This window comes from Tachyglossus aculeatus, chromosome X1 (genome assembly GCF_015852505.1).
Source record: "Tachyglossus aculeatus isolate mTacAcu1 chromosome X1, mTacAcu1.pri, whole genome shotgun sequence".
Lineage (NCBI taxonomy): Eukaryota > Metazoa > Chordata > Mammalia > Monotremata > Tachyglossidae > Tachyglossus > Tachyglossus aculeatus.
The window spans coordinates 95,933,068-95,950,755 of record NC_052101.1 but is presented as its reverse complement, the minus strand read 5'-3'; the positions used below and the strand labels follow the sequence as shown (position 1 = coordinate 95,950,755).

At 49.0% G+C, this 17,688-nt stretch overlaps 1 protein-coding gene across 1 annotated transcript in view; it reads right to left on the bottom strand.

Moving 5' to 3' along the window:
- The window catches only part of P4HTM (prolyl 4-hydroxylase, transmembrane), a 50,925-nt gene that overhangs the window by 19,813 nt on the left and 13,424 nt on the right, over positions 1 to 17,688 (bottom strand).

Here is a 17,688-nt window from a genome sequence, read left to right as displayed (position 1 = left end):
GCCTCAGAGAGCGCGAAATTAATTTCATTTCTTGAACCAAGGTGGGGTTAAATCTTCTCATCGATTTTCCTGGTGGCACGGAATGACGGGAGAAGCGCGTGGCCGGGGCCAAGTTCTACACGTCGGATCGATGGAGTTGGTGGCACGGGTTCAAGTCGGCTGTCCCTTTATCAGGCAGCATCGATCGGTCAATCGATTAACGGTATTTCTGAGCATCTACTAAGCACTCGGGAGAGTACGAGGCAATAGAGTTGGTAGAGACGATCCCTGATCACAAGGAGCTTAGAGTCTACGGGGGGGAGACGGCCATTAAAATGAATTCCAGATGGGGGAAAGGGCAGGGTACAAGGATCCGTGCCTAACTGCTATGGGGCTGAGGGCGGGGTGAATATCGAGACCTTAAGGGGTACACGACCAAGGGCACAGGTGATGCAGAAGGGAGAGCGGGAAGGGGAAATGAGGGTTTAAGCGGGGAAGATCTCTTGGAGGTGATGTGAGTGTAGGATAGCTTTGAAGGTGAAGAGTGGTGGATGGTTGAACATGAAAGGGGAGGGAGTTCCAGGCCAGCGGGAGGATGTGGGTGAGGAGTCAGAGGTGAGATAGATGAGACTGAGGTACCCTGAGTGTGTGGGCTGGGTCACAGCAGGAGATCAGCAAAGTAAGGCAGGAGCAGGGAGAGCTGATTGAGTGTCCTAAAGCCAGTGGGAAGAACTTTCAATTCGATGCACAGGTAGATAGGCCACCGTTGGACGTTTCTCAGGAGTGGGGAAATCCGGACTGAATGTGTTTTTCAGAAAAACGATCCAGGCAGCAGAGTGAAGGAAGGGCCAGAATGGGGAGAGGACAGGAGGCCGGGAGGTCGGCGAGGTGGCTCGGGCAGTAGTCAAGGAAGGACGGGATAAACGTTTGGATCGGCCCCGTAGGGGTTTGGTAGGAGAGGAAATGACACCATGTAGAGTTGTTGAACCCATTTAGGATTTTCAAAGCTAAGCAAAGAAGAAAACCAACCACCTCGTCTTTCCACGGGCCCGAGCCACTCAGCTCCCAACTCGGGGTAACTGCCCTTGCCCAGACACTCATCATCCCTCTGTACGTGGGCCAGGTGAGAAGGTCTGTCTGCCTCAACTGGGAGCGGGTAGGTGTGCGCCCAAAGTCTTGAAAGCCAACTCCGCACACGGTATGGACATTTATATACCGAACCGATGGGCAAATCTCTCTCTTCAGCCAGGCTAGGAAAGGCTTCCTGGAAGAACTGGAGATGAAGGTCCTTGAAGAAGGGGCGGGAAGCCCTTTAGCAGCTGGGGAAAGGAAATATTCGGGGTGGGGGCAGAGGGAAGGGATAAAAGCTTGGCCCAAGGCTCAACGCTTTGAGAGGGAGGAGTCCGCCAAGGAAATGACAAGAAATGTCAGAGTGCAGGAACAGGAGATATAAAGGTTGGGAAGGGTGGAGTTGACGCTAGAGGTCATGAAATCTCACAGTTCGGAGTTTAAACCGATCCGATGGGAAGCCCGTCGCGCTGTCCTGTTCCTGTCTCTTGAAGAGGGAATCCTTGGCACAGCAAGAACCTAGAAGCCTTCTTGTGGCTTCCGCCTCCCAGTCATTGGTTAGCGGAAAGGCATCCACACAAGAATGAAAAGTAAACTAAGGGCCCCATCCCAAGACTTGCTTTTAGTGGAAATAAACCCAGGAAATGTCACACTAAGAAGTCGGGGATGGAATTCAATAGAGTGCAAGTTTCTGAACTGCCGTAACCATGTTTCCTTTTGAAACAGAAACTCGGCACTGATGCGGCACAGCGCGTTCACCGCACGGACACCAAGATTCCAGCCTGTGGAGGACACTAGGCCCCAAATTCAATCAATCCTAATTGGAAGTGCATGTTAAAGTTCCCTGAAAGGGTTAATTTTGGACAGCGAGCTCATTCATCCCTCTCTCCCCCCACCCCCCCCCCACCAACTCTCACCTTAACAATGGGTTGAGCTAAATAAATAGTCCTTAATTGACTTTGGTCAACACTTGATTGCTTTTCCACCGAAAAAACCCCAACAAAAAGCCCCCAACCATTAGTGTTTATTAAATGATGACTAATCCCAGGGCACAAAAAAGGGGCCCGGGTTTGAATAATGGCATCCAACAGAGATCCAATCAAATGCAAAAAGGGTCTGAGATACTGTTGGGGGGCCCTGGGGTTGGGGACATCCAACTCCCCAGGCCGGCCTCATTACAACTCCTGCTGATTCGGGCCAAGCTCCCCATTAAAAAAAAAAAAAAAATTCCAAGGAATCAAACCCTTTGGCAAACAGAAATGGTGGTATTGTCTTCTTGAGACAGTGGAGTCATAATGAGGGCGGATTAGGGATGAGGTGGCTTCAAACTATAAAGAACCACCTCCCCAACAAGGAACAACTCATTTCATGGAAGAGGGAGCCCCCTCGGCAGCTTCTTCCGCATTTGCCGATCGGGAAAGAAACAGGAGAATGGGTGACGCAAAGGGCAGATGTGATCCCAATCCCAAGGGGACTGTGCAGTGGCTGCTAGTTCCTCTGGTCTACCTGTCTAGCTGGGGCTCTTCCAGCGCTAACGGAGACTTCCTGAGGAGCTCCTCCCGCTGCACGCTAATTCCGAGAAGCATGGCCCTGTGTTACGACATCGGATATGCGGAGATGAGAATCCCGAACCTTCTGGAACATGAAACCATGGCAGAGGTGATCCAGCAATCTTCTAGTTGGCTGCCCTTGCTGGCCAGGGAGTGCCATCCTGATGCCAGGATCTTTCTCTGCTCCCTCTTTGCCCCAATTTGCCTGGACAGGTAAGGTCCTTTCAAAAATGGATTTGAACCCTGTACCGTCGGGGAGCGTTACCCAGTCGGGCTCCCTCTCCTCGGACAAAATCGCCCATCGCCCGACAGGGCAAACCAAAACAAAAACGGTGTTCTGTATTTTATGTTCGTATTTCTCTGTGGACTGGGCTTGCGTCTTTTTTGGTCTCTTTCATCCGTCTATTTGTGGGGGCCCTACTCATCTGTCTTCGTTGACTGTTCATTCATTCATTCATTCATTCATTCAATCGTATTTATTGAGCGCTTACTGTGTGCAGAGCACTGGACTAAGCACTTGGGAAGTACAAGTTGGCAACATACGGAGATGGTCCCTACCCAACGACGGGCTCACAGTCTAGAGGGAACGTTGCCCGTTTTTGCCTGGAAACCTCCTAAATCGCAGGGGCTGTTTAGCCCCGAGCCAGGCTCGGCTGCCTATTTGATAATGCTAATAACAGCAACAATAATAAAAATGATGGTATTTGTTAAGCTATGTTGTTATGTTGCCAACTTGTACTTCCCAAGCGCTTAGTACAGTGCTCTGCACACAAAAAGCGCTCAATAAATACGATTAAGTGCTCACTACGTGCCAGGCACTGTTCTAAACGCTGGGGTAGATACGAGGTAATCAGATTGTCCCACGTGGGGCTCACAGTCTTAATGCCCATTTTACAGATGGAGGTAACAGGCACAGAGAAGTTAAGTGGCTTGCCCAAAGTCACACAGCTGATGAGTGGCAGAGCTGGGATTAGAACCCACGACCTCTGACTCCCAAATCCGTGCCCTTTCCACTAAACCACGCTGCTTATAACAATAATAATAATAATACGAATAACTGTGGTATTTGCTAAGCACGTACTATGTGCCAGGCACTGTTTTAAGCGCCGGGCCGGAGAGCATGCGAGCATATCGGGTTGGACACAGTCCCTGTCGTACATGGGGTTCGCAGCGTTAATCCATCTCGCCGCTTCGGAGACGCCGTCCTAAACATCTCACTGGAGGAAATAACCCTAGGGTGGTTAAGGGTGGGGGCATTTTCTAGCGCGATCTAGTCTAAATTGCAAATTGCTTCCCCTCTGAAAGCAAGTTTCCATCCCCGTGATAAAATCCCATGGTCAAATCTCTTTTTGGCTCTAAAGCAGCTACACCTTCCTCTTCACAACTCTCACACGGTATCTTTCGTCGCCTCTCCTTCTGCTCACGTGGCAAGGCAAACCAACGTCTCATGGATTACATAAGCACAGTGGGGACAGTTTCTTGCTCTCCTCTTCCTGACCCTCACAGCAGCTTTTACAAGACAAGAACATGTCAACTCTTCTCGCTGTTGTCTGTAACCATTAAGAACTAAAGAAGCAGCGTGGTCTAATCTCTACTTGTTTTGTTGTCCGTCTCCCCCTTCTAGACCGTGAGCCCGTTGTTGGGTAGGGACCGTCTCTGTATGTCGCCGATTTGTGCTTCCCAAGCGCTAAGTACGGTGCTCCGCACACAGTAAGCGCGCAATAAATACGATTGAATGAATGAATGAATAACGGAAAGAGCACAGGCCTGGGAGTTGGAGGAGCTGGGTTCCAATCCTGGCTCCTCCACTTGTCTGCTCTTTGACCTTGGACAAGTCTCTTTAACTTTTCTGGGCCTAAGTCACCTCATCTGTAAAATGGGGGCTGAGACTGCGAACCCCCACATGGTACACGGACTCTGTCCCATCTGATCATCTTGAACATATTTATTACTCTATTTATTTATTTATTTATTTTACTTGTACATATCTATTCTATTTATTTTATTTTGTTAGTATGTTTGGTTTTGTTCTCTGTCTCCCCCCTTTCAGACTGTGAGCCCACTGTTGGGTAGGGACTGTCTCTAGATGTTGCCAATTTGTACTTCCCAAGCGCTTAGTACGGTGCTCTGCACATAGTAAGCGCTCAATAAATACGATTGATGATGATGATGATCTTGTAGCTACCCTAATGCTTAGTACAGTGCCTAGCACACAGTAAGTGCTTACCAAAAATAAAAGAACTGCTTCCTACATCACTCACCCACCCACCAACCTCCCCTCCCCTCCCATGAGACCATAAAAAAGTTCCCCTTCTTTCCAGAGAGGAAAAGTCATGAAGTACTGGGGTAAGCAAGAGCACACCGTATCTAACAGCAGCTCCAAAAGAGGTCGGCTCCGTTTTCCTTGTCAAGGAGAGGTTGCTTCATAATACACAGAGTGCTAAGCGCTTAGTCCAGTGCTCTGCACGCAGTAAGTGCTCAATAAATATGGCTGAATGAATGAAAGGTATCGGCTGTAGCCCCGTGAGCTGTGACAGAAGCCAATGCTGGAGCCTGGCTACCTTCTAGTGAAGGAACTCTTTTCACTACATTCAGGATAGTTGGACCGCTGCCTAGGAAAGTGCACCTTCCTTTTCTAGTTGAAATATTTGATTGGTATCGAACCCACTTAAGAATAATAATAAAGACCAGGTGTTTGCTCAGCACTTACTACGTGCTGACCACTGTGCTCAGCGCTGGGGCAGAGGGCACACGATCAGCTCAGATGGAGTCCCAGAACAGTGCTTTGCCCATAGTAAGCGCTTAATAAATGCCATTATTATTATGATTACGGGGCTCACAGTCTCGGAGAAGCAGCCTGACCGAGTGGAAAGAGCGTGGGTCTGGGAATCGGAAGATCTGGATTCTAATCCTGATTCTGCCACTTGCCTGCTATGTAACCTTGGGTAAGTCGCTTAATTTCTATGTCCCTCAGTTTCCTCAACTGTAAAGTGGAGAGTCAACACCCACTCTCCCTTCCCCTTAGACTGTGAGCCCTGCGTGGGATAGGGACTGTGTTCAAATCTGCAGATACTGTGTCAACCCAGTACGGTATTTGGCAAATAGTGAGCACTTCACAATTAGGTACAGGAAGATATCTCAAAACCACTCCCCCGGGGAAAGGGGTTTGCAGAGGAACAACAAGGAAACAACAGCAAAAACATCTGGAGATGGCTTCAAATAATCCAGAACATGCTGCTCCAAACGAGCACTTAAGCAGCTGGATCCCCCGTAGCCGAACAGGCAACTAGTACCATTTAGGGTTTCATCGGTTTCCATTTCACATTTACAAAACTGCCTGTCTTCCGAGGAGCTCTTGAAAGCCAACAAAAACCGATCAAGCACCATATTTTGTCTCCCAGGAGAAGCAAAATGGGATAGGTGCAGCTGGGAGGGCCCACAGGACGGGAATTTAAGAAATACAATGTGAGGGTGATAGAGGGACGGATGGGCTAGCAGAAGCGGACGGAGGTGGAGGAGGGAGAGGGGACCGATCTGGGTCATAATCATGGCCATTCTTGAAAGAAAGGCGAGGCGGGGAGATTGGGCCAAAGTAATACCGACGATCATCCCAACCTCTCTTCCCCTCCTCCAGGCAGCCTAGCCCACAGTCTCTACTCTTCCGCCTCTCAGGGACAAGAGCTTCCTTTTTTGCCCTTCCTGCCATCTGAAACATTTCAACCGTGCCTTGAATCTCCCAAATAAAATCTGAAAGAGGTCTGGCTACAAATCGCCTCCTTACCCCCTACCTCTATTTTCTCTTCGACCGACTACCGTTTCGCCTGAGGCTTTCAGGGCCACAGTGAGCCAAAAGCAAGTTCTAGGAAATACAGTCAGCCTGGCGCAGCGTAACCAGAAGATGCTTTTCACGCAGATGCGTGCTTTAGCGGGCCATGATAGCAATGAATCAGGGCCAACCCTCTTTCCACATTCCACCCCGCCTCTCCGAGTGGACAGGAGGATTGTCATGACTGCTTGCAATGCACTTGCTTCAAACATTCTTAAGCCTAAGAGTGGTTTTTTTCTTGTTTTTGAACCGGATCGAATGAGTCCCGGGCTCTAATCTTTCACACACACACCAAGGTTCCAGGAAAACATTAAGCTTATAGGGACATCCTTCATTTTCAAAGATGATGCTTCTTAACGGGAGATCCCGTGATGCGAAGAGACCGGCGAGCAACTGACCCGCTCTCCTGGGTGATCTACACACGCGAATGGCTCCGTGCTGTACGGATGGGTTGATCCCCTAACCGGGATCGTCTCCGTTTTGAAGCCGGCCTCTTGATGTTCCGGGTCTCCGAGGAGCCTTGGCTCAAGGAGAGCGACCCTTTCCCGACTGCTGCCCGCCCGCCCGATTAGGGCAGAACTCTGTCTATCTAAAAATCTGGCTTTCTTCTGAACCAGCGGCAATGCAGCGCTGGCTTCATTTTACCTCCCTAGGCAGGGATTACCACCCGGTGAATACTCTGGGACTGATGAAGCTCCCTTCACGGTGCCGGGGGGGAAAAAAAGAATCGCCGCGCTTCAGCGTGCTCTTGTTTTTCTTGTTTTAGGTTCATCTACCCCTGTCGCAGCCTGTGCGAGGCGGTTCGAAACAGCTGTGCGCCCATCATGGCCTGTTACGGGTATCCGTGGCCGGAGATCCTGAACTGTAACCAATTTCCTGCAGATCACAATTTGTGCATTTCTGCTGTTACGGATGAGACGAGTGCAAGCAGAAGTGAGTCTCTTTTCCAGTCTCCTGTATATTGCCGTAGCACCACGCCCGCTCAGAAACTATCTGACGATCAGGAGAACGGTTTCCCATTCCCACAGAGCCGAACGAAAAGATGAAACCCAGAGGCTGGCGTTTAAAACGGTACCTGCCCTTGGCCCAAGGGGGTTACAATGGGCATCTAGTGGAAGGGGATTCATTTTTCTAGCTCAGCAGGAACACGGGGAACTATCGCCATCGCCCTGGGAAACGAACCCTTCCATACGCAACCGGTTTATGCTACGGCATTTCCTCGTTGCTCTCGTTTCCGAGTCCTGCACTGCGTTGCTTGTATTCATTCTGCGAACAAAGAGGGCTTTAGTCTCCAAGTTGATGGGTTCAGAACAAGACTCCCTTTCTGCGGAGAACGATAACTTAGAGTGCTGTGTGTCCACAGTGCCTCGAGCGAGCTGTAGAGACTGTGAGCTGGAGGAGGCGAGCTCTACCAAAGAGGTCCTGGACACCTTCTGCACCAATGATTTCAGTGAGTACGGGTAAAATATCTGGCCGCACGGTTGCCAGCTGCCCTCCCACCCCCACCCCCCACCCTGGTTGCCATCCCATCCCGGTGCTGAGGAAAAAGGGAGTTTTTAGGCTTTACAGAGTCTCAGTGAAGCTCAAATGCCATGTTGGGAATAGGATCTTAGAACCAAAAAAGCTGGAAGGGAGCCTTGAGAGATCATCTGGTCCATTGTCAGGTGAAAGACTCAATCCGGAAAAGATGGTTCTCTTAGAGAACCCCCTTTTGATACGATCTCCAGGGCTGGAGACTCCAGGACCTCTTTTTGTAGCCCTTTCTCGTGTTTTTATCCCCCTGACAGCCACGGAGGGCCTCTTGGTGTCCAACTGGACCCTTTTTTCTAGGTTGGCTCTTTGAATCACTGTCCTCTTTATTTAAAAACTCAACAGGTCTAAAACGGACGTCTTCGCCTTTCCCCTTAAACCCATTCCGCCTCCTTCTTCCCTGCCCCAGAAGCCCACAGCCTGGGCGTCCTCCTCAACTCCTCACTGCCCTTCAATTCTCACGTGCGATCTACTCTGCCAAACCCGGCCAGCTCTTCCTACGTAACATCTCCTGGATCCGTCCCTTCTGCTGTTTGGTTTCACCCTGATTCAAGCTCTGGTCATATCGTGGCTAGGCTAAGGTGGCCGTCCCGTCGCTGGCTTACCTTGCCTCCAGTCCTCTAATCGATCCTACAGGCTGCTGTGAAAATCACCTCCTTGAAGCTCCGCTTGACAGACATCTCTCTCCTCCTCAAAATCCTTCACAAGTAAAAAGTCCTCACAGTTGGCTTCAATAGTCTCCAACTCTACTCCCCAACTGACTCTCTTCATTCCCGCCAAGCTAACCTAACTGTAGCTCGTTCTCAACTCTCCCACCTCCATCTCCTCGCTCATGCTGTTCTCCCCAAATCTGACAGACCGCCTCTCTCCCCACAAAGCCCTTCCTGAAATCCCACCTCCTCCAACAAACCTTCCCTGATTAATATTCCCAGCACCCCAAGCTGGACATACCCAGCATCCACATCTAAAACTTGGGATATTTTTTCGATACCCAAACTCAGCACTTAGGTGTAAATGTTTACTCAACTGGAGTGTCAATGATTTATTTTAATTACTCGATTGGTAAGTATTTTGATGTCAGTCTCCCCCATTAAAGTGTAAAACTTTTTGTGGGCAGGGAACAGGTCACTTCTTTGTTCTGTACTTCCTAAGTGCTTAGTACAGAAGCAGCGTGGCCTAGTGAGGAAAGAGCGCGGACCTGGGTTCTAATTCCATGCCTGCTGTGTGACCTTGGGCAAGTCACTTCAATTCCTCTGTGTCTCAGTTCTCTCATCTGTAAAAAGGGGGATTAAGACGGTGAGCCTGGTGTGCGACATGGACTGTGTCCAATCTGAATACCTTGTATCTATCCCAGCACTTTGTATAGTGCCTGGCACATAGTAAGCACTTAAAAATATTATTATTATTATTATTATTATTACAGGGCTCTCAATAAATACTATCACTCCTATGATTATATGTGTGCATGTATAGACACCTATCCATTTACAATTTGTGCTACGAAAGAACACAGATGGCCCAGTGAAATCCACCATCACTACTGGGAAAATACCAGAAGCATCCGCCCTGCAGATGGATTCCAAATATCAGTCAATCGTATTTACTGAGTGCTTACCATGTGCAGAGCCCTGTAATAAGTGCTTGGGAGCGTACGCTACAAGAATAAACAGACACATTCCCTGCACACCATGAGCTTAAGGTCTAGAGGGGGAGACAGATATTTATATAAATAAATTACAGATACGTACACAAGTACTGTAGGGCTGGGGGGTGGGATAAATAAAGGGAGCAAGTCAGGGTGATGCCGAAGGGAGTAGGAGAAGAGGAAAGGAGGGCTTAGTTGGGGAAGGCCTCTTGGAGGAGATGGGCCTTCAATAAGGCTTTGAAGGGTGGGGGTAGCGGGTGAAGAGTCACCATCTGTCAGATTTGAGGAAGGAGGGCATTCCAGGCGAGAGTCAGGACATGGTTAGGCCTTGGCCTTTTCAGTCATACCTGTGCCCTAGGGTAAAATTCCCTGACAGTCATCTTTTTTTTTTTTTTTTTTTTGGTATCTGTTAAGCGCTTACTATGTGCAAAGCGCCGTTCTAAGCGCTGGGGAGGTTACAAGGTGATCGGTTTGTCCCACGTGGGGCTCACAGTCTTAATCCCCATTTTACAGATGAGGTAACGGGGGCACAGAGAAGTTAAGTGACTTGCCCAAAGTCACACAGCCACCCCCCCCCCACCCCCCCTCAACTTAAAGTCGGCTATTACCGTGAAGTCATCAGGTGAAAAACCCCCAAACCCCTTTAAACCTCTCCTCTTGGGACCCGTTTTCCAGACTTCCAATCCCAACTCTAACTCGGTCTCATCTGCCCCTTCCAGCCGTGAAGATCCGGATCTCCAGGAGGAACCGGACCTCATCCAGCATCTTCGACTGCGACATGGACTCCAAGCTGGAGGTGCTGAAACACGGTCCTCTGCTAAAAGCCGAGATTCACCCCCGGCTCCAACAGTGGCTGGAACTGGACGCGACCTGCGTCCACAACATCATGAGGGACACTCACGCGGGAGTGTACATTATCAGCGGGGAGGTGCAGACAAACCGACTGGTGGTGCACAAGGCCTACGCCTGGAACAAGAGGAACAGGAACCTGCAGCTGGCCGTCAGAAAATGGAAGCACCACCGATGCAGAGCCTAAGGGCACGGAGTACCGGACGGGCGAAGAGATCGAAGTCCGTCGTCCCCCTCAGACGTCCCCACTCTCCGGATAGGAACTTACGCCCTTTCTACTAACGGACAATCGTTTGAAGGCTGAAGCCTCGAAAGGCTTTAATCAGTTGCGATGTAGTCGATAAAGCAGCCTTGTATTCATATAGGAAATAGAGAAAAATCGAAGTAGCCCAGCGAAGTCAACTACTGCCCGTGGAAATACAATGCACACGGAGAGGGATGAGACTGTCCTCTCTCCTACCGCACACATGGTTTAGCATCTGAGATCTCTGAAGGCAAGACAGAATAAGCTTTCGAAAGAACAGGTAGCTACGTGAAACTGTTGGGCCAGATGGAGCAGGCTGGCTTCGCTTCCCCCGACACGGGAGGGTTATTTCAGAGCGGAGGTCGGGAAGCACAGTTACGGTGATGTGGGGGAAGAGGAGAGGGGAGGAAAGAGGTTAGGGAAGGAGCTCAGGTGCCTGGGCAGTGGAGAGACCAAGGCAGCTTCCTGCCACCCACCCGCCCAGTCAATCAATGTTATCTATTGAGCGCTTACTGGGTGCAGACCACTGGACCGAGCGCACGGGAGAGCCGAGCGGAACGGAGTCGGTAGCCACCTTCCCTACCCGCAAGGAGCTTACGGTCTCGAGGGCGACGGCTGGTCCTCGCTGAACGCTCGCTGTGTGCAGAGCACTGTACTGAGCGCTCGGGAGAGTCCAATCCAACCGGGTCGGTGAGACACGAGGCCTGCCCTCAGGGAGCTGACGAATGAAGCCTTCTCCGATGACTGCTCTAACCGCCCGGTGCAATCGCCCTCCTGCAGGTGGAAGACCCCGTCCTGTCGACCCTTTCTCTCCTCTCAAATAGTAAAGCGAAAACAGGAGGCCCCGCCGCGACTTGTCCGAAAACAGAGACTATCGCATGACAGTCTGCTCTGGATCTGAAAACGTTTTATAAAGACTGCCCAGCGCAACTCATACTTACTGTTCTGACACGAAGCCCAGCGCACTCTTTATATATTACTGTTACCCCCAGGGCTTTTCTACGTAAAGGGCACACGAGGCTTTACTTTCCCGTTCATTCTGAAACGGGAATCAAACATACCAGGCTCAGTAAATCCGAGATAGATTCAATCACACCGCCCTGAACTTTGCTGAGCCCACGGCTCTTATCGCAAATACGGGGGGGAGAAGCCACCTGGGGCAGACTTGGAGATTTCCCCACACACTTTTAGCTTGAGTTGTTTAAAAAAAAAATCTCAAATAGTCACACAGAAAGAACGTATCAAGGTTGTTTGGCTTGCGGTATTTGTGGTGAGAGCAATTCTCTTGCCATATTAGCTTAAGCTGGAGAAGGATGAAACCAGAGACCTTGTAATGCAGATATTTTATAAACAAGCTTTGGAAAATAAACATTACTTGCACATGAGGGATAACGTCCGCGTTTACTGCCAGTGTTTGAGGCAACTACGAAAATATTTTACTATAACTGTATGACCCTAAAGGAGAGGTACCCTCATCGGTTTTTGAAAAAGAGTAAATAAGCGTTATTATTATTGATTAGCAAATCAGCAGAGGATGGGGGCGGCAGAATCCTTGTGAGTGTGTGTATGTGCGGACGTACACACAACAGAGGTGCTTTTTTGTCAAGTGCTTTGGGCTCCTTGGGGAGAAAAGATGCTGCACAAACTCAGCTTGTCATAGCACATGAGAGGGCATCAAGGACCGGACATTGGAGTGCTTGGATATTCAGCACCTTTTTTCAAAATGGTATTTGTTAAGCGCTTACTATGTGCCAGGCACTGTACCAAGCACTGGGGTAGATACAACCTACTCGGGTTGGACACAGTCCGACTGTGAGCCCACTGTTGGGTAGGGACTGTCTCTATATGTTGCCAATTTGTACTTCCCAAGCGCTTAGTCCAGTGCTCTGCACATAGTAAGCGCTCAATAAATACGATTGATTGACTGATTGATTGAGGGGCTCACAGTCTTCATCCCCATTTTGCAGATGAGGTCCTGAGAAGTTAAGCGACTTGCCCAAGGTCACACAGCCGACAAGAGGTGGAGCCGGGACTAGAACCCAGGTCCTTCTGCCTCGCAGATCTGTGCTCTATCTACTAGTCCATGCTGCTTCTTCCTTCTTGTTTTCATTCAGTCATTCATTCAATCGTATTTATTGAGCGCTTACTGTGTGCAGAGCACTGGACTAAGCGCTTGGGAAGTCCAAGTCGGCGACATATGTTTTCCTTATGGTATCTGTTAGAGAAGCAGCGTGGCTCAGTGGAAAGAGCCCGGGCTTTGGAGTCAGAGGTCATGGGTTCGAATCCCGGCTCCACCAACTGTCAGCTGGGTGACTTTGGGCAAGTCACGTCCCTTCTCTGGGCCTCAGTGACCTCATCTGGAAAATGGGGATGAAGACTGTGAGCCCCCGTGGGCCAACCTGATCACCTTGTAACCTCCCCAGCGCTTAGAACGGTGCTTTGCACATAGTAAGCGCTTAATAAATGCTATTATTATTATTATTATTATTATTATTAAGTGCTTACTCTGTGCCAAGCACCGTTCTAAGCACATAGTAAGTGCTTAATAAATGCTATTATTATTATTAAGCACTTACTCTGTGACAAGCACCGTTCTAAGCACATAGTAAGTGCTTAATAAATGCTATTATTATTATTATTAAGCGCTTACTCTGTGCCAAGCACCGTTCTAAGCGCTGGGGGTAGATACAGACTAATCAGGTGGGACACAGCCCGTGTCCCACACGGGGCTCACAGTCTCCATCCCCATTTCACAGATGAGGGAGCTGAGGCCCACAGAAGTGAAGCGACTTACCCAAGGCCCCACAGCAGACAAATGGCTGCTCAATAAATGGCGCTCAATAAATACCAATGAATGAATGAATGAAAAACCATTTTTTTTTTAAAAAAAGACCATTTTGCCATTCCATTCCAGGTCCTTCAGACTCTCAGGCCCGGGCTCTATCCATTAGGCCACACTACTTAGTACAGTGCAAGCGCTTAGTACAGTGCTCTGCACACAGTAAGCGCTCAATAAATACAATTGATGATGATTTAGAGAACTAAACCAATGGAGAGGCAAATAAAGACTACATGCTCTGGGTCGATTAAACAGAAAACAATTCAGCGGCCTTTGACATAGGGAAGATGAGAAGCTTAAGAAGGTAGAGAATTGATTTTTGCCTGCCTGGTACCGGGGGATTTTGCTAGGCCGGAGTAACGGGGTGAGATTGAAAAAGTGAAAATTCAGACTGAAAACACGAAAGTGAAAGCTACTGGATAATATATGTTGCCAATTTGTACTTCCCAAGCGCTTAGTCCAGTGCTCTGCACCCAGTAAGCGCTCAATAAATACGATCGATGATGATGATGATGATAACGGAATGGTCTCCACTTCCCCGAACGATTAAAAGTCAGCCGGACAAAACCGGAGAAAGTGTCTTTATACGGAGCTCGCTGTATAGACACCAGCAGGCTAGGACTCGGTGAGATGAGGGTGCTTTTTTTCCCCCCGTCGCCTCAAATAAATACAAATTGAGCGACACCTTTCCCTCAGGATCACGGGTGTACCGGGCCCAACAGTGCGAAGGCAGGGGGGATTCGGAGAAGCAGCGTGGCTCCGTGGAAAGAGCCCGGGCTTTGGAGTCAGCGGTCACGGGTTCAAATCCCGGCTCCGCCGGCTGTCAGCTGGGTGACCCTGGGCAAGTCACTTCACTTCTCCGTGCCTCAGTTCCCTCATCTGTAAAACGGGCAGGGAGGCTGTGAGCCCCCCGGGGGACAACCTGATCACGTAATCTCCCCAGCGCTTAGAACAGTGACATAGGAAGCGCTTAATAAATGCCGTTATTATTATTATTGGGTGTGGAGCGCAGCAGAAGTAGACCTTCGAATGGGTCCGAAATCCCTGCTCCACCTCAACCTGGCCCACCTAGAGCCCGGCCTGGACATCATCATCATCATCATCAATCGTATTTATTGAGCGCTTACTGTGTGCAGAGCACTGGACTAAGCGCTTGGGACATCTCAGGGGCTTCAGCCCAGGTCAGAGTGGGACTGGATATAGGCAATAATAATATTAATAATAGGAATTACAACATTTGTTAAGTGCTTTCTATGTGCCACAGAAGTGAAGTGACTTGCCCAAGGTCACACAGCCGACAAGTGGCGGGGCCGGGATTAGAACTCATGACCTTCTGACCCCCCCATGGTCTAGCCACTACACCATGTAGCCCACGTAGGGTGAGAGAGATAGGGAACAGGGCGGACTGAACAGCAAGGGCTGTTTTCCCCATAAGCTACTTGAAACCAGAAGCAGCATGGCCTAGGAGTCCGAGGGCCCTGGGTTCTAATCCCGCCTCTGCCACTTGTCTCTTGGGTGGCCTTGGGCAAGTCGCCTCACTTCTCTGTGCCTCAGTTTCCCCATCTGGAAAACGGGGAGTAAGACCGTGAGCCCCATGAGAGACAGGGAATGTGTCCAACCCGATTCGCTTGTACCTACCCCAGCATTTAGTACAGTGTCTGGCGCATAGTAAGTGCTTAACAAATACCATTATTATTATTATTATTATTAATAAACCAACACAAATGTGGGGCCGCACCCCAGGCACGACACCACGGGCCTCTTAGCCGGAAAAGTCTGAAACAGGAGAGTTTCTAGGATACCAGAGAGATGTCCTGTATATATGTATATATGTTTGTACATATTTATTACTCTATTTATCTTGTACATATCTATTCTATTTATTTTATTTTGTTAGTACGTTTGGTTTTGTTCTCTGTCTCCCCCTTCTAGACTGTGAGCCCGCTGTTGGGTAGGGACTGTCTCTATATGTTGCCGACTTGTACTTCCCAAGCGCTTAGCACAGTGCTCTGCACACAGTAAGCGCTCAATAAATACGATTGATTGATTGATTGATGTCCACACATCCGCCAAACTAGCTCTCTTCCTCCCTTCAAAGTCCTACTGAGAGCTCACCTCCTCCAGGAGGCCTTCCCAGACTGAGCCCCCCCCTTTTCCTCTCCTCCTCATTCACTCAGTCGTATTTATTGAGCGCTTACTCTGTGCAGAGCACTGCACTAAGCGCTTGGGAAGTACAAGTCGGCAGCATACAGGGACGGTCCCAACCCAACAGCGGGCTCCCGGTCTGGGGACTGTCTCTATATGTTGCCAACTCGTACTTCCCGAGCGCTTAGTCCAGTGCTCTGCACACAGTAAGCGCTCAATAAATACGATTGATGATGATGGAAGGGGGAGACAGACAACAAAACCAAACCTGTAGACAGGGGTCAGAATTGTCAGAACAAATAGAATTAAATGATCCGTGTCCAACCCGAGGAGCTTGGATCTACCCCAGTACTTAATACAGTACCTGGCACATAGTAAGTGCTTAATAAATGCCATTATTATTATTATTATTATTATTATTATTATTATTATTATTATTAACAAGAGCCCCGTGGGGTTAAACAGGGCACAGCCACCCAAAAAATCCAGTGGAGAGATGGGCTTCCCAGACTGAGCCCCCCTTTTCCTCAGCTCCTCTCCCCGCCATCCCCGCCCACAGCACTTGTGTAAGAGATGTACGTATCTATAATTCTATTTATTTCTATTAATGAATAGAATAAATGAATGAGTGAATGAATGAAATAGAATGAATAGAATAAATAATTCTATTTATTTCTATTAATGCCCGTTTACTTGTTCTGATGTCTGCCTCCCCCCTTCTAGACTGGGAGCCCGACGTGGGCAGGGATGGTCTCTGTGGCTGAACTGTTCTTCCCAAGCGCTTCGTACGGTGCTCCGCACACCGTAAGCGCTCAATAAATGCTAATGAATGAATGAATCAATCAATCAATCGCATTTACTGAGCGCTTACTGTGTGCAGAGCACTGTACTAAGCGCTTGGGAAGTACAAGTTGGCAACATATAGAGACGGTCCCTACCCAACAGTGGGCTCACAGAAAAACCATTAAAAAAAAAAAGACCATTTTTCCATCCCCCGCCTCTGCCCTCCCCCCTTCCCCTCCCCACAGCACTTGTATATATTTGTACAGATTATTGATTTTACTCGTACATATTTACTGCTCTTTATTTTGTTGATGTGCATATAGCTGTAATTCTATTTATTCTGACGGTTTTGACACCTGTCTTTATGTTTCGCTTCGTTGTCTGTCTCCCCCTTCTAGACGGCGAGCCCGCTGTTGGGTAGGGACCGTCTCTAGACGTTGCCGACTTGTGCTTCCCAAGCGCTTAGTACAGTGCTCAGCACGCAGCAGGCGCTCAGTAAATACGACTGAATGAATGAATGAGTGTCAGAGCCCAGTCCAAACCTGGCTGGGTTTGGTTTTGGCCCGACTCCACCCCGTCCATAGATAGGATTGGGACCCATGTGGTTGACCCAAGCTTGGAAGAGGCAGACACACATCACTTGAGCGAACTCCCCTTAGGTGGTACCGTGACATCAAGAAAGGGAAAGAAATCCACCTTGCTCGGCATCCTCCTCTCCTAAAGGATCTACAAAAATGAAAACCAACCCCAGTTCGGACACACGGGGACCGTGCGGAACAAGAATCGCGTTCCCACGAGCGTCTCGGACCGATTGAAAATAGATCTGCAAAGGTGGAAGAGGTCCCCTTGTGTCTTTTCTCTTGATGCTTACTCTCCACTCCGATATTTCCCAGGAGTGCCAAATGTCAAAGCTACTCTCCCGGTCAGTGCAGGGCGAATCGGATGGAAACATTTAGACAGGTCGTTACTCAGAGCATTGCTGTGAGGAGAATACGCCCAAGGCATCAGAATAATGTGACATTTATTCAATCTGAATGGTCTTTTCCCTCCCAGTTAGGCTTCCTTGTACATATTTACTGCTCTTTATTTTGTTAATGATGTGCAGATAGCTGTAATTCCTTTAATAATTTTAAAGAGGTTTAATAATCTCTTCCTCTTCTTCAAGCTGATTCCCTACAGGTATTTCTTTTTGGCTCGTTTCTCCACCGAGTCACTGCTTGGAGGGAGACT